The sequence below is a fragment of the Hyaena hyaena genome, unplaced genomic scaffold, assembly GCF_003009895.1.
Source record: "Hyaena hyaena isolate Hyena2069 unplaced genomic scaffold, ASM300989v1 scaffold_413, whole genome shotgun sequence".
Lineage (NCBI taxonomy): Eukaryota > Metazoa > Chordata > Mammalia > Carnivora > Hyaenidae > Hyaena > Hyaena hyaena.
The window spans coordinates 561,794-570,554 of NW_024081047.1; the positions used below are offsets into that span (position 1 = coordinate 561,794).

The 8,761-nt window shown below is 41.3% G+C and overlaps 1 long non-coding RNA gene across 1 annotated transcript; it reads right to left on the bottom strand.

Annotated features, from left to right (window-relative positions):
- Nucleotides 1-829: 829 nt before the first annotated feature.
- On the bottom strand, nucleotides 830-2,513 carry LOC120245408. The gene is made up of 3 exons (XR_005531774.1): nucleotides 2,439-2,513; nucleotides 1,746-2,040; nucleotides 830-957 (listed from the first exon to the last, which is right to left on the bottom strand). It is a non-coding gene; the product is annotated as an uncharacterized LOC120245408 (long non-coding RNA).
- Nucleotides 2,514-8,761: the final 6,248 nt, after the last annotated feature.

An 8,761-nucleotide genomic window follows, 5' to 3' on the forward strand; every position in this document is an offset into this window, starting at 1 on the left:
TTCTCCAATGGCACCATTATAATCATCCTCCAGCTTGAAACTATTAACTCTTACTGGCACTATTTGTTCTGCAACAGTATGTCCTCCAGCAGCTACTGTTTACAGAGAAGTCAAAATTTTATTCTCTCCTTTGTTCCCCAGAATCGATTTCTCCCAGAGACAAGGGTAAATTTGCAATACGTGTTGGGCACTCTCAGGAACATACGTGATAATATTTTATCAAGAAATTTGATAGTGCAGAACCAGGACGATCTTATACTTTTTGATTAGAGGAAAATGATGATTTCAAATAAGAAGATACTTTCTACCTAGTCATCTTCTACCTAGTCATGCATGTGTTATTTCACCCCTGAGTTACGGAGTCAGTGCTTTGCTTACACACAAGCAAAGCACACAACTGAAATCGAGAACTGTACGAGTCCTTATGAAGTACTCGGAACTATTTCTCTGCTTTTATTCTAAACAGATAATTAGCCATCCAATTTCAAAGATGTTCTCAAATGAAGATGCCACAGTGTTCCTTGGGAACACATTTTAAAGTTTAATGATCTTTACTATCAGCAGGATGCCTGTATTGAAACTACCATTGAATTCAATTTAATACAATGAATATGTGTTGAATATGGGGTACCTACTGTGTGACCATCCTGAAGCTCACACCCATGTCTCAACAGAAGACATCCTCCCCATGAGCCTTCATCAGCTAGAAGCCACAGCCAGTTGTCCACAAGTTAATCAACACACACTACTTTGAGTAGCTATGCCAGGAAGAGTGACATGCAAACAAGCGTAAACATTATCTCCAACCTCACCTCCCCAGGATACTTGTTTGCATTTTATTTTCCTCATCCTCATCTTTTCCACGGCTTTCCTCTGAACCTCCTGCTGGTTTTCCACTGCTATGATGAATTGATACCTCACAATCGAGCTCCATAAATAGAAGCAACCAAATGGATCCTAGGAAAAAAATAGTGGCTTATTTGGGGAAATGGATTCCCAACCACAACCCTCGCACATTAAGTTGTGCTTAAGTGGAAAAGAAAAACAAATATAAAACTGAAAGAGTAAACGTAAGAGATATCAACTAATCACCTAGGGAGAAACACTTCATATCATTGTTACCCGGCATGACTAATCTGATAAAGCCCTTAGCTGACACCAGCTGTCCATAATCAAAACAGTCCAGCCACCATGCCCAGGCCTACGGTGAGCACACATGCTGCTGAGAAGGGCTAATTCTATCACAGCCTAAGCAGCTCCAAAGTTCGTTCGGTTCTGCTCCTGAACACGCTTCAAAACCATTTTAGACGTCTCCTAGGGGCTGTAAAGCTTCGGAGCAGGCATATTAGGGCGTGATTGAAGTCATCTCATTTAATGCAAGACTCCCTTTACAACCATGGCTAGCCATTGATCCAGCACGGGGGAGCTGGGCAGGGGCTGCTCTGGTGACCTCTGCCAAGTTCCCAGTACGGGGAACCCGTTCCCACCACGGTGTGTCCAGTCCTCCTTCCAGTGACAGGGCTTTAAACAGAGGAAGACAGCTCTCATGGTCCCTAAGTCAGAGCCCCCACTGTCTTCTTCACAGAGCATCTGACAGCCCGCATACAGTTTGCATCTCTCTCTCCTTGTCAGTTTGGTTAAGCAAGTTCTGTGATACAGAATCTAGACTTTTTGCAAAAACTTAACTGCTTCCTTTTCTACCATATTTCTTTTGCGAAAGGTGCTTATGTTTATTTTGTACTCACTCCAAACTGAACGAGCAGGCGAGCCAGTACACACCATAAGAAGTCTTTAACCCGAGGACGTCCTTTTCGTCATGAATCAACAATTACGCTGCTTTGTCTGTGTAAACTATACTGTGCTGATTTCCTCTGCCTCTGAGTCTCTCTGTATTCAGTCTTCTCCACTCAGCCATTCTTGCCCTGTGGATTAAGGTCAGGTAGCAAATGTCTCACTTCTACATCATCTAATTGATCATGCTGGTGTGACATTTCAATCTCTGCTTCATCGGGAGAAGCAGCTTCATGTTAGATGGCAATGCTGTGCAGGAAAAAGCAGAAATAGAAAAAGCCTATTAACCTTCAGAAAATGATAGTACATTTTGTGCTTCTTTTAACACCTGATTATTTTCTACGCAGTAAAACTTTCAATTCATTAAGCCCTAGGTGGGTAAGTGATGCAAGATACCACTTTTAAGTGATTTTGTGGCAATCACACAAACTGGGAGAGACTTGGGTAATGACCAACTATGAAAACCACGGACCTGAGTTCCCAACACTGAGGTGCTCTGTCTACACATTTTTACATTGACATTTACACAAATAACACTAACATGTAACTCCAAAAGGCAGAATTCAGACCTTGCCTGAAAGACCTGGGATTATAGTACCCAATACAGACTCAGTTTCTCCTGCGCACAGCAGCTTTACTTAACTCACCTAACCTTCCAAACATCCTGTCAAGATCTGGAAGATGGATGAGATCCCTGAGGTGTTGACACCTGTGACTTGTTGAAGCCACATCTCCAATGGAAATAGAAATAGAAAACACATCAGTCACTGAATCAGTATAACACATCAAGCGTTTCTCATAATCCCTCCTCTCTGAGATCTAATATTACAAAGTGAACTTCTGCTTTTACCTACCCGAGACTGTGACAAGCAATACAGATAAAAGAAATAATTGGGGGATGAGAGGGGTGGGCTGGGTGGCTCAGTCCATTGAGCATCCGACTTAAGCTCAGGTCATGATCTCTGTGCTGACTGCTCAGAGCCTGGAGCCTGCTTCAGATTCTGTGTCTCCCTCTCTCTGCCCCTCCCCCACTCATACTCTGTCTCTCTCTTTCAAAAATAAACATTTAAAAAAATTTTTTTAAATAAGAAGGAAAGAAACAGAAGAATAAGGATTCCAAGAAGGCTGCCAACATATGTCCTGAAGGACATGTCATGAGAACACTGCCTTCCGCCAACCCTCATCTTGGCCTCGTGACTTGAGGGTGAGAGAGAGAAGCCATCAGGTGCTGCTCTTCATACAGGAACACACCGCAAGGCTGTCTTAGCATCTGCTGGTGGCCACCGGTCCTGCCACTGCTTGCTGCAGTGACCTGACTCCAAAGACCTCTCTCCACGGTGAATATAGGACCTACCAAACTATGGAAGCCCCAAGGCAGTATCCAATTTTCCACTGTCTCTGGGTTGAGGTATGAAAGCCCATTTTTTAGTAATGTTCCAGGGAGAGGAGGAGACATTTTTTTCTTTCTGGTTTTCTGAGAGAATTGAGAAGTTGCCCTCTGAAATTTTTGTCAGAAGAAGAAGAAGGAGGAGGAGGAGGAGGAGGAGGAGAAGGAGGAGGAGGAGAAGGAGGGAAGAAGAAGAAGAAATTCTTGGGGTGGGGATGCAATTGTCCTTCTGCAATTCTGCAGGTATTTCTGAACCTTCGCACCACTTACTCCAGTATTGATCACATGAACGTCGTGAACTTTTTTAGGTAAATAAACACAGAACAATTTTCTAATCTCTGCTTTGCTATTTTCTGTATAATTGTAGGCCAGCAACATATGTTCTCTCATCTGTAAAATGCTGATAATATTAGCTTACTCCAGGGAGATTTTGTCAGAATAATAGAAGAAAACCCAGTTACAGCAACTACCCCCATAGACAAAAGTTTCTAAGAGATTGTGGAGGGGTGGGAGGGAACACAGAGGGAGTAAGATAACGGGAGGAAACTCCAAGAATGAAGCCCAGCCCACCTTGCCCCAAGGGATAGTATCCCAGCTCATCTTTCCCTAATACAAGTTCTTTTTTATGATCTAGGTCTTCTGACCCAGCAGTTTCTCCATCAGACCTCCTCCAGGCCCCAGGAAACTATTATTTCCACATTAAGTGCCCTTGCTTAAGATTTTGTTTGAGATTCTCACATTTCTATAATATGCCTTGCTGCTATTTTTATGCCAATGCCATGGTTAAAGACACTTTCATTAAGAAAATTATAGTAATGTAGAATCTGTTGACTTTTCACCTCGGACATCAATTCTATTACCATCCATTTCCTGCTTTAGTTTTACAGTGGTGGACAAGCTCCTGTAGCCCCCTATCAGTAAAGGCAAAGCTGGTCTACAGGGCTGACCATCTGGTAATTCTTACATACTCAGTCAGCCTCAGAGGTAATAAAGTATCACCCAACATTGGAGAGCTAAGGAAAACAAAAGAAACCAACCTCTGAACCCCAACATGGCAGAGTTGTGAAAAAATAAAGTCATATCTTGATAGGATTTATTTATTTATTTACTTACTTATTTTTTTAAATGTTTATTTATTTTTGAGAGAGAGACAGAGTTTGAGTGGGGAAAAGGCAGAGGAGGAGAGAGACACAGAATCTGAAGCAGGTTCCAGGCTCCAAGCTGTCAACACAGAGCTGGATATAGGGCTGGATCCCACAAACCATGAGATCATGACCTGAGTTGAAGCTGAATGCTTAACCCACAGAGCAACCCAGGCACTCCTTGGTTGGATTTAAAAGGAAATTACCTGGGGCACCTGGGTGGCTCAGTCGGTTAAGCATCTGACTTTGGCTTAGGTCATGATCTCATGGTTTGTGGGTTTGAGCCCCGCATTGGGCTCTGTGTTGACAGCCAGCTCAGAGCCTGGAGCCTGTTTCAAAGTCTGTGTCCCCCTCTCTCTCTGACACTCTCCTGCTCTCTCTCTCTCTCTCTCTCTCTCTCTCAGAAATAAATAAAACATTAGAAAAAAAAATTTTTAAGGAAATTACCCAGGGAAGCCTGAGTGGCTCAGTTTGTTGAGCATCTGACTCCATTTCAGCTCAGGTAATGATCTCATGGTTTCTGAGATCAAGCCCAGAGTTAGGCCCCACCCTGAGAGTTTGAAGCCTGCTTAGGATTCTCTTTCTCCATTCTCTCTGCCCTTCCCCCTGCTGTGCATGCTCTCTTTCTCTTTTTCTCTTTCTCTCAAAATAAATATTTTCTAAAAAGAACAAAAAAATGAAAAGAAATCACCTAAAGAAAAGAACATTTCTTCCAGTGCACTCAAGTTAATAACATCTAACTCTACCGAAAGCACTTAGTTTGCAGTGAATGTATATCAGTAATTATAGGTCAAGCCATTAACAGAAACTCAGGATTCAAAATGTAACAACTTAGAATTTGTCTTTTCTTATAAACGTCAGTGTTTCCAAAAAAAACAAAAACAAAAAACAAACAAAACAAACATCAGGGTTTTCAAATTACGAGAATATGTTTCAATAGAAATCACCCTAAAAAAAAGTTAGGCTTCTCTGTATTTGTATACGAATTAAATGTGATTACCCCACTTTTTAATCAAATCGTATCTATATTGAATTGGATCACGATGTTTATCCATAAATATAGCTAAGTGACAACTATTTCTAGAAACAAACCCAAGACAAGTAGAATTTGACGAGAATACTCGTCAAGTAGAAATTCTGATGATTTTTTAGTTCAGCTTCAGAAGTCTCAAAAAGTGACCTAGACTGGATAACTACATATTCATTCCCCTCTTCCTTTCCAACTAGCTGCTTTGTATCACAAGCCAGACTCTTCTACACTTGTGACCCTTTTCCTTTCGAAAGGCTGGTGGTCCTAGAGTAATTTCAACCCCTCCCTCTCTTTGCATTCATCACACCGTTTCAACAAGTATCAAATTAATGATCTGTTCATCTCTAAGTCACCATTGAGGCACCCCATAAATCAACAGGTGTGCTTTTGATTCAGTGCATTACCCTCCTCCCTTCTCCACTAGATTCTAAAACAGAAATCATTCAGATTAGGGAAAATTATTTTCAGAAGAGAGTCATCAAAAAAGTGTTTCACAGCCTTCAAAGTCTATATCAAGTCTATAAAACTTTGGTTGTGAAGTATTGGTTTAGCACTACCATTCCAAGATGCTATTTAATAGTGGCATAGGCCTAGGTATATACACAAATGCATATAATTTTAATGTGTATTGTAATAACATAACACGCTTTATTTGTGTATGCATATACAATAACTTAAACGTAAAGACACAAATATAAACTGTTGCAGTGGAGATTTACGTGCATGTGTGTTTAATATTTTTGGCAGCTCAGTATTCACATCTCCTTCCTGTAGGACACACATTTTCTTTTGGAGAATTACTTCTTTCCCATTATGTTCTATTGGCGGAACAGTAAATCCAGTGCCTGCATCCCACTGAGAATGTCACATTAACCAGCTTTCCCCACACTTCCTTGGAGAAGCCAGAAGCCCAGGATTTGCATCTTATGTGAGAGACACTGAGAGAGAAGAAGCCATTGGAAGTCCATAGTTCTCCCCCATGGTGCCTGGACATGATTGTTCCTTGTCTGAAAGCACTCCCAACCCCCAGAGCAGCCTTAGGTAATGACTTTACCAAGCCTGATTCTCAGCTTTCCAGTGGATGTGCTGATTTCCTGGTAAATTTCCCTTCTTAAATTGTCCAAAGTCATCTTCTGTTGTCTGCAACCTAAGGACCCTGATCATCACAGTTGCTTATGAAATAAACACTGAGTAAGAACACACATTAAATATATTATTTACATTCTGGGTGATTAGTATATATGTGTAGATGCATTTTGTTGATCGATGAGTAAAGAAGATCAGGGAAGTTGAATTTTCAGGCAGGAAGGTTGTCATGAGCTCTCTCCAGAATAAAAGCTGGGGAAATAGCTTTCTGTGTGTGTGAGTGTGTGTGTGTGTGTGTGTGTGTGTTTCATATATACCATATATATATATATATATATATATATATATATACCATACATATATATAACTAGTGGTATGTTCTGAAATTTTATTAATAACTTCAGTGGAATATCAGTTAAAATTGGCAACAGGGATATTCAGTGAGAACTCCACTAGCAAAAAAAAAAAAAAAAGTTGCCTTTCTGTGTTGAAAAATTTTGTATTTTATGCAGCCAGTTGAAAGAAACTCTCATCCAACTCTTTGATATATGTGAGCTTATTTTGCTCAAATGGCTATGGATAGTTATCGTCCGCCCTGTGTGATCTTTGTTAATAGCTACTAACTATCCTGATGCGGCCATATCACCCCGTCAGGAGCTTTCTTCCCTTTGTTGATGCAGAGCATTAACTTAATGTTGCAGAATTTAAGGTCCTCTCTTTTATAAACTTATCATATCCTTTCTCTCCCTGTGCAGTTAAGTCTGATTTAATTATCTGCCATAAATCAGTAAAGGTACTATTTTTGTCTTTGTTTGCCCTTAATCCTTATCTGATTAAAGTGCTACATGCTTAACTGGGCTGTGTGTACCTCAGCCTCTTCAAGTCCAAATTCGAGAGTGGCAATGGGACCTCTGGGTGGCTTAACGAGCCCCTTGGACTCGGCAAACTGCTTGCAGATAAGCAGCAAATGCAAGTAGTAAACAAAATGCCAGTCCTTCTTCTTGGTGTCACCCTGCACTGCCATGCCCCCCACACCTCTTCTCTTTCACCCATCCAGCAAGGGAAGAGGAGAGATTTTCAGAAATGGGGAGAGGGTGTGTGACACCTATTAACTTTATGGAGACCCCGGATATGCCTACTGGTGGGAGAATGGCTTTGATGGAATATTGTTCTCATTTAGAGGCAAGAGAAATTCTCTCTTTCTTTTTGTTCTCTCATTACTTTATGTGACATAAAGTTGGTGGAGAAGATGACTGGCTTCAACATGATCCTCAGTGCTGGTTTCCTGCAGGGCCACCATAACAAAGTACTACAAACCGGGTAGCTTAAAACAATAGACATTTTTTCTCTCACAGTATGGAGGCTGGAGGTCTGAAGTCAAGGTGTTGGCAGGGCTCGTTTCTTCTGGAAGCTCTGAGGGAGAATCCGTTCCATGCCTTTCTCCTCACTTGCCAACAGTCCCTGGCATTCTATGGCTCACAGCTGATTCACTCCAATCTGTGCCTCTGTCATCATGTGGCACTCTCCCCGTGTGTCTCTGTGCACAAATGCACTTCTTTTTACAAAGACACCAGTGAGTTCGGACCCACCGTAATCCAGGATGACCTCGACCGAACTTGATTACATAAGCAAAGGCCTTATTTCCAAATAAAGCCACATTCTCAGGTACTAGAAATTAGGATTTCAACATATCTCTTTGGGAAACACAAATGAGCCCACAATTCCCTCCATAAAGAAAGTAGCCTTGTGCTATTTCCAAGCTATTCAGTTCATCTTTGCATGTTCAACCTTTTCTAGAACGCACAATGGTCCACAGTCAGTGGCAACCACTCATGGTGTACCCTTGCATGGGTGTGCTACCATAATTTAACTTAAATGTTACAAAGTAGAGAACGTGCTGTGAATAAGAGGTAAGGAACATAATCCAACTGGATCCAAATAAAGGCTGTTTGTTCACTAGAACCCATAAGAATTTTTGCCTTATGGGTATATCAGAGAAGGAGTTCTGGGCAATCAATCGGTCAACCAAAATGGACGCTACTGGGGCAAACTGGTGAGCAGCGTGGGAGTGGGGAAAAATACTCTACACACACCAGGAGGCATGATTATATTGTGAGAGAAACTGCACTGTAATTGTTACGCTGTTCTGAGACTCTCAATCTCTTCCAGTGTGCTATTAAATCTGTTAATGACTAGAACACAAACATTTTAAAAACCTCTGTTTTCAATTTGAAGTCTAGATCAAATGTTCCAAGGCCAGCACCTCTCCCACTAAGTAATATCTTCATAATTTATCAATTGCTTAACTCAGTGCATTGTCAAAAG